The sequence below is a fragment of the Pelophylax lessonae genome (assembly GCF_965119305.1).
Source record: "Pelophylax lessonae genome assembly, chromosome: 5".
Classification (NCBI taxonomy): domain Eukaryota; kingdom Metazoa; phylum Chordata; class Amphibia; order Anura; family Ranidae; genus Pelophylax; species Pelophylax lessonae.
Window position 1 is genome coordinate 365,731,210 of NC_138772.1, and position 19,830 is coordinate 365,751,039.

The window sequence follows — 19,830 nt, forward strand, 5'->3', positions numbered from 1 at the left end:
GAAAGAGACAGAGGAAGCTCTCCTAAAAGCAAAGACAGAGGAAGCCCTCCTAAAAGCAAAGACAGAGGAAGCCTGCCTAAAAACGCAGAAAGAGGCAGAAGAGGCCCTCCTAGAAGTAGCCCTAGAGAAACTCAATGTAGAGAAAGAAGTAGCAGCAGCCATAGCTGAAGCAGAGGCCTTAGAATTTGCTGCATTCACTTCTTGGGTATACAGCTGACGCAGTAATGTCCTCGACCCAGCAGCTGAAACTCCAAATTCTCTACAACAAACTTCAGATTACATCAATCAACACTTTAAAACAAACAGTGTCAAAGATGACATCAAAGAGGCAAGCCAAAGACACTCCACGGTACCGCCGCAAGTCAGTGACAAGCCTCAAGCCTGCAAACGGGAGAAATCCATGCAAAGTGACGTCTCCTACGACAGACTCCCCATAGGTGAGATAATAGAATCACCTTCTAATCGCCCTCCAGAACCAACGCCCAAGCCAGATCGGTACATCAGAGGACAGCTCGGTGCCAGCAAAAAGTATGACTACACACAGCCATCTTACCACACAACAGGCTAACCAAGCCACAATAGACTTTGCAAGGTTCTTTGCACAAGGCGAGTTAGTCACCAAAGGACTTGAAAAGTTTAATGACTGCCCTGAAAACTACAGAGCCTGGCGGTCATCCTTTCAAAACACTATCAGAGACTTAGGGCTATCTTGCAGCGAAGAGATAGACCTCCTGATCAAATGGCTTGGAAATGTGTCTGCCGAGCACGCCAGGCGAATCAGGACAATAAATATAAACTACCCAGACACTGGTCTTAGAACAATCTGGGATAGACTTGATGAGTGTTATGGTTCAGCAGAAGTAGTAGAAAATGCATTATTCAAAAGACTTGATAACTTTCCCAGAATACCTAGCAAAGCCTACCATAAACTTAGAGAGTTAAGTGACTTGCTAATGGAACTTCAAGTAGCTAAATCTGAGGGAGACTTACAAGGACTTGCATTCCTTGACACAGCCAGAGGTGTCAACCCCATTGTGCAAAAGTTACCCTATAACTTGCAAGAGCAGTAGATTACACACGGATCCCAATATAAAAGACAGCATGATGTTTCATTCCCTCCTTTTTCTGTTTTTGTGGACTTTGTGTGCCAGCAAGCTAAAACCAGAAATGATCCAAGTTTTGATTTTACGCTGTCGTGTGCTGCTCCTGTGGGACTTAACCCTCGCAAACCTCCAGTAGCAGTACACAAAACTAACATGTCTCCTCCAGGTTCCTTTCACAGGTCTGCCAACTTCTCTAACTCAGAGACAAAGGTCAATGATCCTGGTAAGCAGTGTCCCTTGCATCGGAAGCCACATCCTCTACTAAAATGCAGAGCCTTCAGAGAGAAAACCCTGCAGGACCGCAAAGCCTTCCTCAAGGAGAACCACATCTGCTACAGGTGCTGCTCTTCAACATCTCATCTCGCCAAGGACTGTAAGGTCAGTTTGAAATGCACAGAATGTGACAGCTCAAATCACAACACAGGGTTACATCCTGGGCCAGCTCCATGGACTTTACAACACACCCTCAGCACTAGTGAGCATGGCGGGGAGGAGGAGCACACCACCACAACTACACCAGAGGTCACTTCACAATGTACAGAGATATGCAAAGGAGCCAAAGGTGGTAGGTCCTGCTCCAAAATCTGCCTAGTCAGAGTCTACCCAGCAGGCCAAAAAGACAAAGCTATTAAGCTTTACGTAATCCTGGATGACCAAAGTAACAAGTCACTAGCCAGCTCAACTTTCTTTGACATGTTCAGCATTAAAGGCACCAGCATTCCCTACTCCTTAAAAACTTGTGCAGTAATAGTGGAGACGGCTGGCAGGAGAGCATCCAGCTACCAAATTGAGTCCATCGATGGGCGATCTCGCTTGTCTTTGCCAACTCTTATAGAATGCAATCAGATCCCTGATCATAGATCTGAAATTCCTACACCAGATGTAGCTGCTCATCACCCACACTTGAAACGCATAGCACATCTGATACCAGAACTTGATCCTCAGGTTCAGATTATCCTACTCCTTGGGAGAGATATCTTACAAGCCCACAAATCAAGAGCTCAAATTAATGGTCCCAATAACGCTCCTTATGCTCAGAAGTTAGACCTCGGATGGGTCATCATAGGAGATGTCTGTCTAGGAAGCGTGCACAAACCTAACTCCGTTAGCAGTATGCTCACAAATACCCTAGAGAATGGACGTCCCTCTCTTTTCCAGCCATGCCACAACCATTTCCTTGTTAAGAAATCAGCCTATGCCACCCACTCATCTTGTCCCTTCACAAGCCTCACTAGTGACAACTTTGCCTGTGACAGTGACCAAGACCATTTAGGGTGCACAGTCTTTCAGAGAACTAAAGATGACAATCGTGTGGCAATGTCTATCGAAGACAAACTCTTCTTAGAAATAATGGAGCAAGGTCTAGTCAAAGACAGCACAAACAGCTGGGTTGCACCTCTTCCCTTCAGACCACAGAGACAACGCTTACCCAACAACAAAGAACAAGCGTTACAACGTTTTGCTTCCCTTAGACGTAATTTACAAAGAAAGCCAGAGATGAGGGAACATTTCTTTTCTTTTTCATGGGTAAGATCTTTGAGAACGGTCACGCTGAGGTGGCTCCCACCCCTAAAGACTCTGAAGAGTGTTGGTATCTCCCTATATTCGGAGTGTACAATCCTAAAAAGCCAGGTCAAATGAGAGTAGTGTTTGACTCTAGTGCCAAATACAAGGGTATCTCTTTAAACGATGTCCTCTTGTCAGGCCCAGACCTCAACAACAAACTCCTGGGAGTGCTCTTACGCTTCCGCAAAGATTCTATTGCCTTCATAGCTGACATCCAGCAGATGTTCTATTGTTTCTTGGTCAGAGAAGAAGACAGGAACTTCCTAAGGTTCCTTTGGTTCCAAGACAATGATCCTTCAAAAGATATCTCAGAGTATCGCATGAGGGTACACATCTTTGGCAATAGCCCTTCACCCGCAGTTGCTATCTACGGACTCAGACATTCCGCCCAAGAAGTTGAACTTGAGTTTTGCTCAGATGCAAGACAATTCGTGGAGAAAGACTTTTATGTGGATGACTGTTTAAAATCCTTACCTTCCAGTGAGTCTGCAATCTGTCTTCTTAAAAGAGCACAGGAAATGCTCGCTTCCAATCTCAGGCTTCACAAGATTGCTTCTAACAGCAAAGAGGTAATGGAAGCTTTCCCTGCTCAAGACCATTCCAGTGATCTAAAGGACTTAGATCTGGGTACAGACTCTTTACCTGTACTGCGCAGTCTAGGTCTACTTTGGGACTTGAAATCTGATTCCTTTACCTTCCAAGTAAATGGAGAAGAAAGACCCTTCACTTGCAGAGGTGTCTTGTCTACAATCAATAGCCTGTACGATCCATTAGGATTGGCAGCACCTGTTACAATTCAAGGCAAAGCCTTACTTAGAGACTTGATTCGTGAAACATCCGATTGGGATGCCCCACTACCCCTCGATAAGAGGAACTCTTGGGTAGAGTGGAGGGACTCTCTATCAGTCTTATCTGATCTCCATGTTTCACGCCCATATGCTCCTGTACCTTCTACAGAGATACAGAGTCAAAACCTTTGCATATTCTGTGATGCTTCTGTCAAGGCAATAGCTGCTGTGGCCTACTTGAGGACTGTTGACACTACAGCACGATGCCACGTAGGATTCATCATGGGCAAAGCAAAGCTTGCTCCACACCCCGAGCATACTATACCTAGGCTAGAACTTTGTGCTGCAGTACTAGCTGTTGAACTAGCAGAGCTAATAGCCTCAGAGATGGACATTGACCTCAAGGATATTCAGTTCTACACAGACAGCAAGGTAGTTCTAGGCTACATCTACAATGAAACCAGACGTTTCTATGTTTATGTCAACAACAGAGTGTTGAGGATTAGGAGATCTACCATTCCAACACAATGGCACTATGTACCTACTGACTACAACCCTGCAGACCATGCCACAAGAGCTGTTGCTGCATGTAACCTTAAAGACACAACATGGTTTACAGGACCTGCATTCTTGTACGATGCAGAACAAACCTTTCCTAAAAGTGACACTATTGAACTAATAGATCCAGACTCAGATACTGACATCCGTCCTGAGATCTCAACATTTCTTACTGCAACTTCAGGTTGCCAGCTTAAATCTGACAGATTTACCAGATTCTCAAAATGGAAGACACTTGTTCGAGCTATTTCTTGTCTTATCCATATAGCTCGCTCCTTTAAAGGTGACTCAAACAGCTGTGACCACAAGGGATGGCACCATTGCCAAAGGATCAGTTCAGTATTAGAGCTACAGCAGTCTCAGGATCTTATCATCTGCACTGTACAGCATGAAGCATATGCTGAGGAGATAGACTGTATCTTGAACGGAAAACCTATCCCTAGAGACAGTGCCCTGAGAAAACTTGACCCATTCCTTGATCAAAATGGACTACTTAGGGTAGGTGGTCGTCTAAGGCAAGCCAACCTAGAGTCAGATGAGAGAAACCCTCTAACAGTTCCTGGTCACCACCACATCGCTCACTTGAGTGCATCACATCATCACTCCCATGTAAAGTGGAAGTCAAGATCTACAGAAACAAAGAGACAAAGTTGTTCCTCAGATCAGTTCCTGAACTAGTTTGTTGTTACCATCTGAAGAATAAATGGTGGTATCTGATGATACCAGACGGGGAGTGTCATGCCTTCAGCTTGGAAGTAATTAATTCCATTGGAACTTGTATTACCAATCTTGTCCACAAGATGCCACTGTGACATATGAGATGGGTATATTTACTGCGCTAACCTTAATAATGAAGGGTCAAGAAAAAGTGCACGTGCAAACGTGTACCCACTCCTTAAATGAGTATAAATGCTGAAGATAAATTGTAATAAACTATTTAAACAATATTCAATTGTGATACATCATCCACTGTGAAGTGCACATACAACACTGTGTATCAATGACTATAATAAATAAATAAATAAATATGTGATATTAAATAAGCAAGAATATATAACAATAAATAGCATAAATAACATATATGATAGTCCGTGAATGATTAAACTTTAAGTGCCAAAAACGTGCTCATAAAGTCTCTGAAGTGCTGGGTTGGGTCGTGCAGGGCGGTGGTTCTTAAGGTTCTATCACTCTGTGCCAAATGGGGTAAGGTATCACACTTACCAGATGGTGTGGATTCCAATGGCGTACGCCAAATGGAATCTAACAGGCTTAGTGCTGCTGCTCCTGTGTATGAATACGTGGGTGGACGTTTCTCCTTATGGACATAGGATGGACACTCCACATGGAAGAAAAAAATTGATGCTCCTCATAGTGTAAAAAAGGTTTTTCCTTTTATTGAACTCTCTTAAAATCTCATAAATGCACATCAATCTTCACACACAATGTCCAAATAAAAACTCCATAAAAACCCCCGATCAAAAACTGCAGCTGATACTTTAAAAATTCCCAAGTGATAAAAGCACTCCAAAAAGAACGTGGGTGACACAGCAAAACAAAATAGCCCCAAACAATGTTGGGGTCGGTATACAATAAACCGCTACTGAGCTGCTATATTGCCTTGCGGCTGGGTGAACCATAGGACGCTGGCTCTCTCCGCTCTCCTCACCGAACCCGGAAGTTGGAGACTCGGCATGCGGTTCAGCTAGCTCAGAGCAAGGCAACGTGCGTGCCAACTTGACGCGTTTTGTCAGAGTATGACGTCTTCGGAAGTAGCCTATTATACAGCACTTTATGATACTTCCTGTACTCTATTGCTGGATTAGTTCCTCCCTTCTCTGAGGAGAATGCCAGTGTAGATTTACCTCAGGAAAGAGCAGACAGAATCTGAGGTTCCTGTGGGAAGATTTCTGAACCCCCCTTTGTAGCATCGCTGGTATGCTCAGAACTGTCAGTTATATATTTAATGCATATGTTTGTTAATGTTTGTATACTGACTGTATGCTTTATATGTTTATTTACAGTTTCACCTCTATTCACAATCCTATTCGCATTTCCATTCTAACTTGTAACCTGTGACCACTATTCTATCTCTGGAATTAAAGCCTTAAGTTACAAAAGGACTGGTTATTGCAGGATTAAAGGTTTAGCTGTATGTTGAGCTGCATACGCCTGGGGCATATGTGTAGTGAGAACAGAACATCCAGCATCACCGAGTTCCAGTTCCAGGTGTTCATCCGGTGATCCACGGCCATCAGTCTTCTGCCAAGACATCACCTGCTATACCGGCCCTCGTGCCACTCTGTGTCCTACACCGCCTGTCATCTCTATCAGGGGTGTTGGACAGGAGGTGCAAGAGAAGCCCCCTCTACAGCTTGGTCTCCACCAGGTACGTGATAGTACCACTCAGCCAGATGTCGGAGACCGAGAGAGGGGCTTCACCTCTAGAGACATTATGCCAGCAACTTGCTTTGCTTACCCAAGTAGTCAAATCCTTGCAAGAGGGCTACTTCCAATTTGAGGGTCGCATCCAATCCATGGCTTCTATCGCGGCAACCCCGGCACCTGGGTCCTCCGTGCCCGAACGGGCTCTATCTACACCTGCAGTGGTTTTGCCACCACCAGAACCTCGGGTATCTGCTCCAGAACGATTTTCGGGTGACCGACACAAATTCCGGGCCTTCAGGAATTCTTGTGAGCTATACTTTGCCCTGCAGCCACGGACTTTCTCACTTGAATCCACCAAGGTGGGGTTCGTAATCTCTCTACTTCTCGGAGAGCCGCAATCCTGGGCCCACCGTCTCCTGGAACAAAATAGTATCGCTCTGAACACCATCTCATCATTCTTCGAAGCGATGGCGCAGCTTTATGACGACCCCCAGCGATCTGTTACAGCCGAAGCAACCCTACATACCTTACAACAAGGCCGCCGCCCTGCTGAGGAATACGTTGCAGAATTCCGTAGGTGGGCTTCCGATACAGGCTGGAATGATGCAGCCTTACGGCATCAATTATGTCTCGGCCTATCAGAGGGCCTTAAAGATGAACTTGCCAGAGTGGGTACGCCTGATTACCTTGATGAACTTATTAGTCTTACTATCCAGCTTGACCGCAGGCTCAGGGAGTGGAAAGTGGAAAGAGCTGGAAGTTCCAGACCTACCTGGATGTTGCCTCAAGTGCCGTCACCTCCGGCTTTTCGTCCACCTGTCTCTTTCTCCACAACCTCCAGTGTGGAGCCCATGCAACTCTGACTTTTACGCTCTCCACTAACCACTGAGGAGAGATTGCGAAGACGCCGGAACAACCTATGCCTCTATTGTGGGGAAGCCGGACATTACCTTCAGACCTGCCCGGTGCGGCCTAGTAAGTCTCAGTTTGCTTTTCCTTCTTACCTTGCAAACAGTTCCAGGAGGGATCTGTCCACTCACATTACTCTACCTCTCTCGCTACAGATTCTCGGAAAGACCATCCAAGTCCCAGTCATTATTGACTCCGGCGCTTGCAGCTGCTTCATGGACATTGACTTTGCTCAGCGTCATCAAATCCCTCTGCAAGCAAAAACCCGCCAGCTATCTATCCATCTAGCTGACGGATCCCATCTCAAGTCCGGACCTATAACCCAAGAAACCTGCCCATTACTGGCTATCTCCAATAAAGGCCACCGAGAATACTTGTGCTTGGACATTATCCCATCTCCTCTGTTCCCTATCATTCTCGGTATTCCATGGCTACAAGCACACAATCCTCAGATAAACTGGAAGTCAGGAGAAGTGGCATTCCCATCCACCTATTGTCAGCAAAATGGCTTCCAGCCCAGTCCGGGGAAACCTGCATCGCTTCTGGGCCTACAACCTGATCCCTCTGCTTCCCAACTTGTGCCCGCAGCTTACCATGAGTTCTTGGAAGTCTTTGATAAACAGAAAGCAGATATCCTGCCACCTCACCGGCCGTATGACTGCCCAATTGAACTTTTACCAGGTGCTGAGATACCATTTGGGCGTATTTTCCCCCTCTCTGAACTGGAACTTGAGGCATTACGCCTTTACATTGACGAAAACCTGAAAAAAGGCGGCCCTCTACGTCTCCTGCAGGGGCTGGTATTTTCTTCGTTGAAAAGAAGGATCATTCTCTACGCCCCTGTGTTGATTATCGGGAGTTGAACAAGGTTACTGTCAAAAACAGATATCCTCTGCCCTTGGTTCCTGAACTATTCCAACGTTTCAGGGCAGCCACGGTATTCACAAAACTTGACCTACGAGGAGCATACAATCTAGTACGGATCCGCGAGGGCGACGAGTGGAAGACCGCCTTTCACACAAGATTTGGACACTTCGAGTATCTTGTCATGCCCTTTGGATTGTGCAATGCTCCAGCCACTTTTCAGCATTTTGTAAACAGCATTTTCAGAGACTTTCTTGATCTATTTATGAGTGTCTACCTTGATGACATTCTTATCTTTTCAGATTCCATTCAAGTACACCGTGAACATGTCAAGAAGGTTCTCGGTCGCCTAAAAGACCATGGATTATACGCGAAGGCCGAGAAATGCGAGTTCGAAAAGGAATCAATCCAATTCTTGGGACTCGTCATTTCCACTTCTGGGATCTCCATGGACCCCCAAAAGGTCAAATCGATCCTCGAATGGCCCACTCCCACAGACAGGAAGAGCACACAGAGGTTCATTGGATTCGCTAATTTCTACCGCAAGTTTATGAAGAACTTCTCCGCTATTATCCTTCCGGTCACCCAGCTAACAAGGCAAGGTACCCGTTTCCAATGGACACCGGCAGCACAAGCTGCGTTTGACCAGTTAAAGGTCCTATTTACTACTGCACCTATCTTACAACACCCAAATCCCGCATTACCCTATGTTCTTGAGGTGGATGCTTCAGAAAATGCCGTTGGTGCGATCCTGTCACAGCGTTCAGGTACAAAATCTCTTCTTCACCCTGTTGCCTTCTTTTCCAGGAAGCTCAGCCCAGCAGAAAGGAACTACGATGTTGGAGACCGGGAATTACTGGCCATCAAGGTAGCCTTGGAAGAATGGCGCTACCTGTTAGAAGGAGCATCTCACCCTATCCTGATCTTTACCGATCACAAAAATCTGGAGTACCTCCGAACAGCTGAAACCACGTCAAGCCAGGTGGGCACTGTTCTTTTCTCGTTTTATCTTCCATATCACCTACAGGCCAGGCTCCAAGAATGGCAAACCTGATGCGCTATCCCGCATGTACCCAGAGGACAAAGAGTGTAGTCAAGTAGACACAATCCTGCCAGCCCAAAGTTTTCTACTGTTGCAAACAGATCTGTTAACACAGCTTAAGCAGGCGTCCACAAGGGACTGTTTTTTTACAACCAAAAAGTGTTCGTACCCCCAAGTCTACGTGCCAAGGTCCTCGGCCTGTGCCATGATCACCCCTTGGCAGGGCACTTTGGAATATCTAAGACGGTTGACCTGGTACAACGGTTCTTTTGGTGGCCTGGTCTGAGGTCTGACTGCCGTAATTATGTTAGCACTTGTGGAATCTGCATTCCGAACAAGAATGACAAGGCCAAAGCCTGGGGTCTACTAAGGCCCTTGCCCATTCCCAAGAGGCCTTGGGAGATGATAAACATGGATTTTATAGTTGAGCTTCCTCCTTCTGAAGGATTCACGACCATCTTTGTGGTGGTCGATAGATTAACAAAGATGGCCCACTTTATCCCTATGTCAGGAACTCCCTCAGCAATGGAAACCGCCCAAACTTTTATCAAGGAAGTGGTTCGGCTCCACGGGGTTCCTAGCAACATCACCTCAGACCGGGGGGTGCAATTTACTTCAAGATTCTGGAGAGACCTCTGCAGAACTTTGAAAATCGACACATACTTTTCCTCTGCCTATCATCCACAAACGAACGGGCAAACGGAGCGTACAAACCAGACCCTGGAGCAGTATCTCCAATGTTTTTCATCATTCTCACAGGATGACTGGGCATCACTTTTACCCCTGGCAGAGTTTGCATATAATGACGCAGTGCATTCGGCCACGGGTCAAGCCCCGTTCTTTGCAAACTATGGGTACTTCCCAGCTTTTATACCTGATGTGATGCCTGATTCCTTGGTTCCTGCAGTCCAGGAAAGAGCCACATTTTTGCAAACCAACAACAAGCTATTGCAAGACGCCATTGTCAAAGCACAGCAAGACAACAAAAAATTTTTTGATAGGAAGAGAAGGGGAGATCTGAACCTCAGACCGGGAGACAAGGTTTGATTATCCACCATTAATTTGAAACTGTCATGTCCATCTAAAAAATTGGGACCTAGATATATCGGTCCATTCTCTATTAAGAGACAGATCAATCTCCGCATTGAAAGGGGGGCACGCTCTGGGCACTCCGCATTGAAAGGGGACACGCTCTGGGCACTCCGCATTGAAAGGGGACACGCTCTGGGCACTCCGCATTGAAAGGGGGCACTCTGCATTGAAAGGGGGCACGCTCTGGGCACTCCGCATTGAAAGGGGGCACTCCGCATTGAAAGGGGGCACGCTGTGGGCACTCCGCATTGAAAGGGGGCACGCTGTGGTCACTCCGCATTGAAAGGGGACACGCTCTGGGCACTCCGCATTGAAAGGGGGGCACGCTCTGGGCACTCCGCATTGAAAGGGGGGCACGCTCTGGGCACTCTGCATTGAAAGGGGACACGCTCTGGGCACTCTGCATTGAAAGGGGGCACTCTGCATTGAAAGGGGGCACGCCGCATTGAAAGGGGGCACTCCGCATTGAAAGGGGGCACGCTGTGGGCACTCAGCATTGAAAGGGGGCACGCTGTGGGCACTCCGCATTGAAAGGGGGCATGCTCTGGGCACTCCGCATTGAAAGGGGGCACACTCTGGGCACTCCGCATTGAAAGGGGGCACACTCTGGGCACTCCGCATTGAAAGGGGGCACGCTGTGGTCACTCCGCATTGAAAGGGGGCACGCTGTGGTCACTCCGCATTGAAAGGGGGGCACGCTGTGGTCACTCCGCATTGAAAGGGGGGCACGCTGTGGTCACTCCGCATTGAAAGGGGGCACGCTGTGATCAGTCTGCATTGAAAGGGGGGCACGCTGTGGTCACTCCGCATTGAAAGGGGGCACGCTGTAGTCAGTCTGCATTGAAAGGGGGCATGCTGTGGTCACTCTGCATTGAAAGGGGGGCACGCTGTGGTCACTCCGCATTGAAAGGGGGCACGCTGTGGTCAGTCTGCATTGAAAGGGGGCATGCTGTGGTCACTCTGCATTGAAAGGGGGGCACGCTGTGGTCACTCCGCATTGAAAGGGGGGCATGCTGTGGTCACTCCGCATTGAAAGGGGGCACGCTGTGGTCACTCTGCATTGAAAGGGGGGCACGCTGTGGTCAGTCTGCATTGAAAGGGGGCACACTATACCTTGATTACTGAAGGCCCCTTTCACACTTTTGTGACCTCAAAGTCGCCGCAATTTTTTACAGCGTTTTTTTGCCGCAAAGCAATGCCTATTACATTTATGCATACATTTTGTACGGCCCCCGAATGATGTTACAAAAATCCAAATGGCCCTTGGTAGAAAAAAGGTTCCCCACCCCTGATTTAGGACAATATACATTGCCTCAAAGGTTGGGCGAATAAGCAGAAATTTCTGAGACTGTTTTTAAATTAAATTTGGAATGTTCATCTGTACACCATTTTATTTACCACAAATTATACCTCTTACCCCCCTGATGAAGGAGATGTCTCTGAAACGCGTCGGAGGGAGGAAACTAGGTTGTATCATTGTCCTATATCTCAGACGGTATATTTTTAGCCGTTCATACCATTTACACTCTGTGTTTTCATTCTTTTTTATTCAATGATTTATAAATAAAACTTGCTTTTATGAATTTCATTTGTTATATGATTGAAGTGCTTAAAGAGTCCCACAATAGGGGAATCCCCATTTTTGTATACGTAAGGGTTTACAACTTCTTTAATACAGAGAATGCGTTTTCTAATGTCATTTCTGCTGAAGTCACCCCAGTGTGCCTATTTTTCACTATGGTGAGAATAGGTGTGGTACCCATTTGGTGGCCCATGGGTACACTACATAATAGACTCAGCCACATCCTATAAATTGGAACACTATATTGAAGACTCATAAATCATGGACTTTAAAGGCACATAAGATAAAATATTCCAAATCACAATGAAAATAAAATATTGTCTAAAATACTGTAAATCACAGACAAAGTGTAAACCCCTATAGAGATGTATACCGCACATATGAGAACCGTGTGCATAGAAAAAATGTACACAAGAGTATTCGCATTTCCAGGTGCTGGGGTTCCACTTGTGCTTGGTAAATCTCTTACAGCTCTATATGTTTTGCGACCTGGTTGTTTCTTCAGGAGCTTTTAATCAATCTATTTGAGTAAGAAAATATACATATTAAGGTACTTTTTCTCACTATAGCAGCTTTAAAGTTTCACCTGTTAAAAAAAAAAAAAAATGTTTTTTGCTTGCATCACTTCCTGTAGGTTATATCCCAGCATGCACTGGCTTACTTCATCACAGAACAGGGAGTGATAGGGCATGTTCACCACTCCGAGCCAGACCTCCCTCATTTCTATACCACCTCTTGTTTTATTTCTACCTACTTTCTGTACAATCTGATTGTGCAATCTCATTTAGATCGCACATCAGCTATGTAGTGCTTCTCTGTCTTTTGGCTAAGATCAAGTGTAGTATCTGTTCTTATCAGATGGTAAGGACCTTGATGGTTAGTAAGGGCAGGGGCTGAAATTAACCAGGGCACCCAGGAGAATCAGGGGGACTGGGAAGTAGGCACTGTTAGAGAAAGCCAGATGGGTCCATTGCCTCCTGATTTGAATGGAATCCGCTCCTATCAGTTTGAAGGGAGTGAGAAAGCCAGTGTAGGCACGCACATCAGTTAGTACTGCTCCTGGATGTAATTGGTAAGGAATAGGGATGGCGGTGGGAGGGCCTTTTCCTCCTAGGTTGAACCTGGCCTTGAATGGGGGGCCTTGTCCCCAGTTGAAGGCAGGCTCTCCCTAATGCTGTCCACGTTCCAAGCCACCTGGTAGGGATGGGCTACACCGGGTCTGGCCAGGACCGAAAGAAGCCCGTGGTGTATGTGCCCCTGGGGTGGCAGCCCAGGGGTGCCTTAATTCTCACTGGTGAGGGGCAGCTCGCCTTGAGTTTTTCGGCACCTTTGTCACTGTACCATACACACTTTTTTCACACCTGCCTTGGGACAGGCCTTTTGGCTCGGACCAGAGGAATTTTTTATTCCGGCCGGAAGGCCTGCCATTGTATCTCACTATGGCACTATGCACTTCCCCACTTCCCTTTCCCCACCTTTTTGTTTGTGTGTGGTTTTCTTTGTTGTTCGTCACTTCGCTTTCACCTTTTTCTTCCTGCACGACGAGTAGGGTGTGGGTCCTCGGGCCCAGCCTTGAAAGTCTTGGGAGGGGGCGGATATGGCCTTCTGGCTTAGTTCGCCCTCTCTCATGGGGTCTCCCTTTGGGGGAGCCCCACTTAGCACTTGGGGAGGGCTGTTTCGGCAGTTCCCCTGGAGAACGGGGTTTGCCTGGTTTCGGCCAGGCAGACCATTGGAAGTACCTCAGTCCCTGTCAGGAGTCTTGCGCCCCGGGGGATCAGGGTCAGGGTCCAACCTCTTCGGAGATCAGACCATTTCGCACACCCTGGGCAGTTTTTGTGTTCTTCACATTTGTGTTTGTGCACTTTTTATGCACCGGGTGATAGTCTTGAGTGTGTTCACACACCACGGGCTTAAAAAAAAAAAAAAAAATCAGATATGTAGTGCAAGGGCCTGCCTGATTTGATACAAATTGAATGGATTGCTCAGGAGTGTTCTCCTATTCCATAGTTTTGGTAAATCCAAAGGATAATACAGATATTATACTATTGCATTGCATAGTGTATGGCCATCTTTATACAAGTACATAGGAGGGAGTGGATGGAGACACTCAGCCCATTCACATCTCCGCGTAGCAGGAACTCACATTTCCACACACAGTTTTTTTGGGTGTTTTGGAGCGTTTCCAATCGTCACACATGGGACAGCCAATTCAATTTGGATAGGCTGCCCTATGCAAAACCAATGCCCCAACTTTTTCGGTAGCGGAGCGTGGTGCGTTTTTTTCTGCACTTTTTTATGCGTTTACAGCGCATTTTCCACACAGCAAACGCATGCCTGCTTACCCATGCTTAGGATGCCATAAACATTTAATGACAATGCAAGCATGATGTGCATTTGCAGCGCGATTCTAAAACACACGGCAAAGCATGCCCTTTCTGTGCGGTTTGCTATGTGTTTCTAAACGCACAGATGTGAATAAAGCCTCATTGTTTTTGTGTAAACACACCATTTTCACTTTCAGACCCCATTTACACCTAACACAGTGGAAGGAAAATACCTTTTGGCACATGTTTTTTTTTTTTTTTTAATGGGCTGCTTTACACCTGGTAAAGTAGCTCATCAAACATTTTGGCGTGTTTTGGTTTGCACATTTTTTGTACTGCACATTTTGCTGCATTTTTCGCTTGTCTCTTCAGAGGGCAAAAATGTGTGTTTGCTTCTGCTTTTGGGGTGTCATTACCAATTTATGGCACCGAAAACTGAACTAGTTCATTTTAGGTGTATAAAAGTGGCCATGAAATTTAAAGCGTAACTCCACATTTGTTGAGAAAAAAACATTCCCCTCTGGGTGATCTCTGTACATTACAAGGTCTTCAACAAACTTTGTTGCAGATTCTTACCTTTTATTATTCTGAAGAAATGCCTGTTTGTTCCTCTGTGCCTCTGTGTTGAGTGAGTCTAATGGGAGTGGTTTCATAATTATCTATCAGCTGTGGAAGCTGCAGGGCTCTAATGAGGAAAACTTCTGGGTCTGCATCCCTTTAGACGTGTTCATATTGGGAGTATCTCACCAAAAATGAAATTTTTGTTACAGGGGATGCCTGAAATCTGACTTGTATTTTAGGCTGACTTCTGGGAAAATTGGTGAGCCAATCACACAAGCAGGAAATTATGTTTCTGGGGTGTGGTCAGTACACTTTCTATGTACAGAACATCTCCAGGTAGCTATATTGCATTGCATTTTCACAAAATTACAACAGCTGATTGAAAAGGAAAGGTAACCTTATTTGCTTTTTTTCCCCCCACGAAAGTGGAGTTACCCTTTATCTGAGAAGGGTGATCGCTGATTGCATTGGAAATGCATTAGCCTGCAGAGGTGGGTGTTAGGGATCAAGGGGGGCAGGTCCAGGGTGTGTGTTAATGAGGTCAGCTGGTCAGCTACTTCCTTCTACTGGTTCTTCCGTCCTGAATACCATATTTAGGATGGTTAATGAAGGAGTTTTTACCAGGCCTATTACAAATAGAAAGCTTTTTATTTTCTGCAAAAGAGGTACATGAATGGTATATTGGTACATAAAGGAGCTGAATTTAGAAAGAAAAAATGAAATTAGCCTTCAATGTATAAAAAAAAAAAAAAAAAAAAACTGAAGCCTTTACAACCCTTTTGAATTTCTATGATCATCAGCTCCATCTATTGGTTAAAATGTGGTATATTTTGGTATATATATTTTTTTTAAAATCATGCTTACCTAGGTGGATTCAGCATCGAAGCAGTGCTGCATCTGTCCCCCGCCACCCCTAAGGCTCAGAACTGAGCAATCAAACACCACTGATCGCTCAGTACTCCCCGCCACTCTGAGATCTGCCCCCTCCAGCACTCACTACCGCTCTGGGCAGTGGAGAGGCAAAAGCAGCAGGCTCAGGCTTTCAGCAGATTGCTGAGAGGCTTAACTAGGTGCTGGCGCAGGCTCCTGGGTGGATCCCGACCATATGGCCGCGGTCTTTCCCCAGCCTGGACCAGCTGTGTGACATCAGCTGACAATGGGCTTTAGCCACAGGAGAAGTACAGTCAAACAAGCTTTGACTGTGCTTCTCCTTCAAGGTATGAGAAAATTTTGGCCTTTAGATAGAGGTGACAATCATAGGAATTAATCACAGAAAATACAGGGAAAACTTGTGCAACCTGCACGAATGCTAATGAATTTGTCCAGCAAATGTTATATAAATAGACCCCCCAAGTGCTAATAAACCCTACTAATAAAAATGACATCACATAGGTACACATTGTTGTTGGGTGGGGTGGTGGTGGTGGTGCTTGTTGTTCAGGATTTATATTGCACCAACAGTTTGTGCAGGACATTTCAAAATTAAGGGAGGCAGTACAATACAAGAGGGTCCAGGAAAAAGTATCCTTCTTTTGCTAATACAGTCTCTTCCATTCAACACGCGATTGTTTATTTTGCCAAACTATACCTCTGTTTCTATAGTGATTCCTATCAGTAACAATGGGGTTTATTTACTAAAGCTAGAGAGGGTAAAATTAGTCACAATTCTGCAGAAAACCAATCAGCTTCCAGGTTTTATTGCTAAAGCTTAATTAAACAAGCTGAGGTTAAAAGCTGATTGGTTTCTCTGCAGAACTGTGACTCATTTTGCCCTCTCAAGCTTTAGAAAATAAACCCTATGTCTCTATGGCAGCCTTTTTCAACCAGGGTGCCTTCAGGTGTCTTCAGGGGTGCTTTGGTAAAATACCTAGAAATTGCCCAAAAACGATATACAAGCCAGCAGGTGGATCAAGCCTACCTATATGTTACACAAAGCCTTCCAGTGTCATGTACCTGGGTGTCCTTGAACCTGGAGCTTCCCTGTTCCATAGCTTGCAGCCTTATCTGTTGTGCCACAAAGAAGCTCTGGAGTTTGATGCAGTGATTTTCCAGCCTGATGCTTTACTTTTGGACTCACTAGCTCCACCTGCTGCCAGCTGCATACAATGTACAATTTAACCAGCTGTGATCAATGATGTACAATTTACTCAGCTTTCAAAAAGCATCACTTCCTGTTCCTCAATGCCCGTTTGTTTGGAATATCTTCCTGTTCCTGGGTGTGCTGCGTGCTCTTCGATAGACTTTTGTGTATGAACTTTTGCCTGTATTCTTGACCCCTATTCAGCCTGCCGAATCTGTACCTCACCGCCAGCTTGTGTATGACTTCTGCCTGCCTGATCATTCTTTGGATTACGTTTGGATACCGCTTTGCCCGATCTGTTGCCGGCCTGATCCCTGACTAAGTTTTCGCCTGAATCCTCAGCACTCAAACCAGGGCCGGTGCTAGACTATTTTACACCCTAGGCAAGACCAGCTACTTGCGCCCCCCCCAAAAAAAAATAAAAAGGGAAGGGGTTAAAAACTTCTCTATGTCCTACCCAGTGACCCTGATCTGATGGTTCCTCCATGTTATGCTGTCGTACCCAGTAACCCCATATTCCTCCATGTCACACTTGGGGACCCTGATATCCCTCTATGTCACACCCAGGGACCCTGATGTTTTTCCATGTCACATTCTGGGACCCCAATATTCCTCCATGTCTTGCTGTTATACCCACTGACTCCGATGTTCCTTCATGTGGCACACACCTGGGGACCTCAATCCCCCATGGCACACCCAGGGACCCTAATTCCTCATGCCACACCTGGTGACCCCAAACCCCTGTTACACCCGGTGACCCCTATCCCCCATGGCACACCTGGTGACCCCAATTCCCTTTCACACCAGGGATCCTCCATGTCACACCCAGGGACCCGGATCCCCTGTTCTGGGGACACTCACTGGGCGGTATGAAGAGAGTGGCCTGCACTCTCCTCTTCTTCCCTGTGATTCCTTTTCCCAGGACACTCCTCTTCTGGACCACAGTGCTCACCACAGCTCCAACAGGCTCCTGGTGGAGGAAGAAACAGCAGGCACAGAGCTCCACACATCCTTCATCACCAACCTCCTCAGACCATTCCGGTGCCTCGTCGCTTCTGCTCCAGTAAAGGTGTCGCCCTCCAGTGCCGAGCTCCGGCTCAGGTTCAGCTCTCCTCCGCTCCCTGCTTAATACTGACCCAGGGAAATGACGGCTGCCCACCAGCTCAGTGCAGAGAGAAACCCCCCAGCGTTATCAAACGTTATGTCATGTCTCATAGATACAGTGCCTTGTGAAAGTATTCGCCCCCTTGAACTTTGCGACCATTTGCCACATTTCAGGCTTCAAACATAAAGATATAAAACTGTAATTTTTTGTGAAGAATCAACAGCAAGTGGGACCAGAGGCGTAACTAGAACCTTCAGGGCCCCGGTGCAAGAAACCATGAAGGGCCCCCCAGACCCCTGTCTGGGGCCCTTCCCTTCAAGCCTGGGGCTCTTCCCACTGATCCTGGGGCCCTTTACTCTCATTGCGGGACCATTTCACAAGTTCTGCAGTGGGCCCCCTTCCTGCCATCTTGGGGCCTCCCCGCAGTGGTGGAATGCCAGGGCCCTGTCGCAAGTGTGACCTTTGCAATCCTGGAAGTTCATCCACTGGTGTCCATAGTTTTTATTTTTTGGTATTTTAATTGTATTATTTTTTATCATTTTATTAAAATTTTTTACAATGTCACTGACTATGACTCTGTCCATTCAGAAAAGGAAGGAGCTGGTAAATTACTTACTGACGCCTTCCTGGTTCTCTATTGTGACACATCCCCTGCAGCAGCCGGCAGGAGAGGGAAGGGAGCACAGTGAGGGGGGGGGGGCAGCACCAGGGGAGCACACAGGGGCCCAGAGACAGGAGAACACTAATGAACTGGATAGGAGGAGTGGCGGGGCAGCATACAGAGGAACAAATCTTCTCCATTTTCCTCCTGCAGCTACAGGAGGAAAAAGGAGGACAGTGATTTCTCTACATGCTACCCCCGCTGCCCCTCCTATCCAGGTGTACAGGGAAGCTGCACACGCCCCCTGGAGCATGGGGCCCGGTTGCAATCGCCCCTGAGTGGGACACAATCATGAAGTGGAATGAAATTTATTGGATATTTCAAACTTTGTTAACAAATAAAAAACTGAAAAATTGGGCGTGCAAAATTATTCAGCCCCTTTACTTTCAGTGCAGCAAACTCTCTCTAGAAGTTCAGTGAGGTTCTCTGAATGATCCAATGTTGACCTAAATGACTAATGATGATAAATAGAATCCACCTGTGTGTAATTAAGTCTCTGTATAAATGCACCTGCACTGTGATAGTCTCAGAGGTCCGTTTAAAGTGCAGAGAGCATCATGAAGAACAAGGAACACACCAGGCAGGTCCAAGATACTGTTGTGGAGAAGTTTAAAGCTGTATTTGGATACAAAAAGATTTCCCAAGCTTTAAACATCCCAAGGAGCACTGTGCAAGCGATAATATTGAAATGGAAGGAGTATCAGACCACTGCAAATCTACGAAGACCTGGCCGTCCCTCTAAACTTTCAGCTCATACAAAGAGAAGACTGATCAGAGATGCAGCCAAGAGGCCCATGATCACTCTGGATGAACTTCAGAGATCTACAGCTGAGGTGGGAGACTCTGTCCATAGGACAACAATCACTCGTATACTGCACAAATCTGGCCTTTATGGAAGAGTGGCAAGGAGAAAGCGATTTCTTAAAGATATCCATAAAAATTGTTGTTTAAAGTTTGCCACAAACCACCTGGGAGACACACCAAACATGTGGAAGAAGGTGCTCTAGTCAGATGAAACCAAGATGAAACCAAAATCAAACTTTTTGGCAACAATGCAAAACATTATGTTTGGCGTAAAAGCAACACCGCTCATCACCCTGAACACACCATCCCCACTGTCAAACATGGTGGTGGCAGCATAATGGTTTGGGCCTGCTTTTCTTCAGCAGGGACAGGGAAGATGGTTAAAATTGATGGGAAGATGGATGGA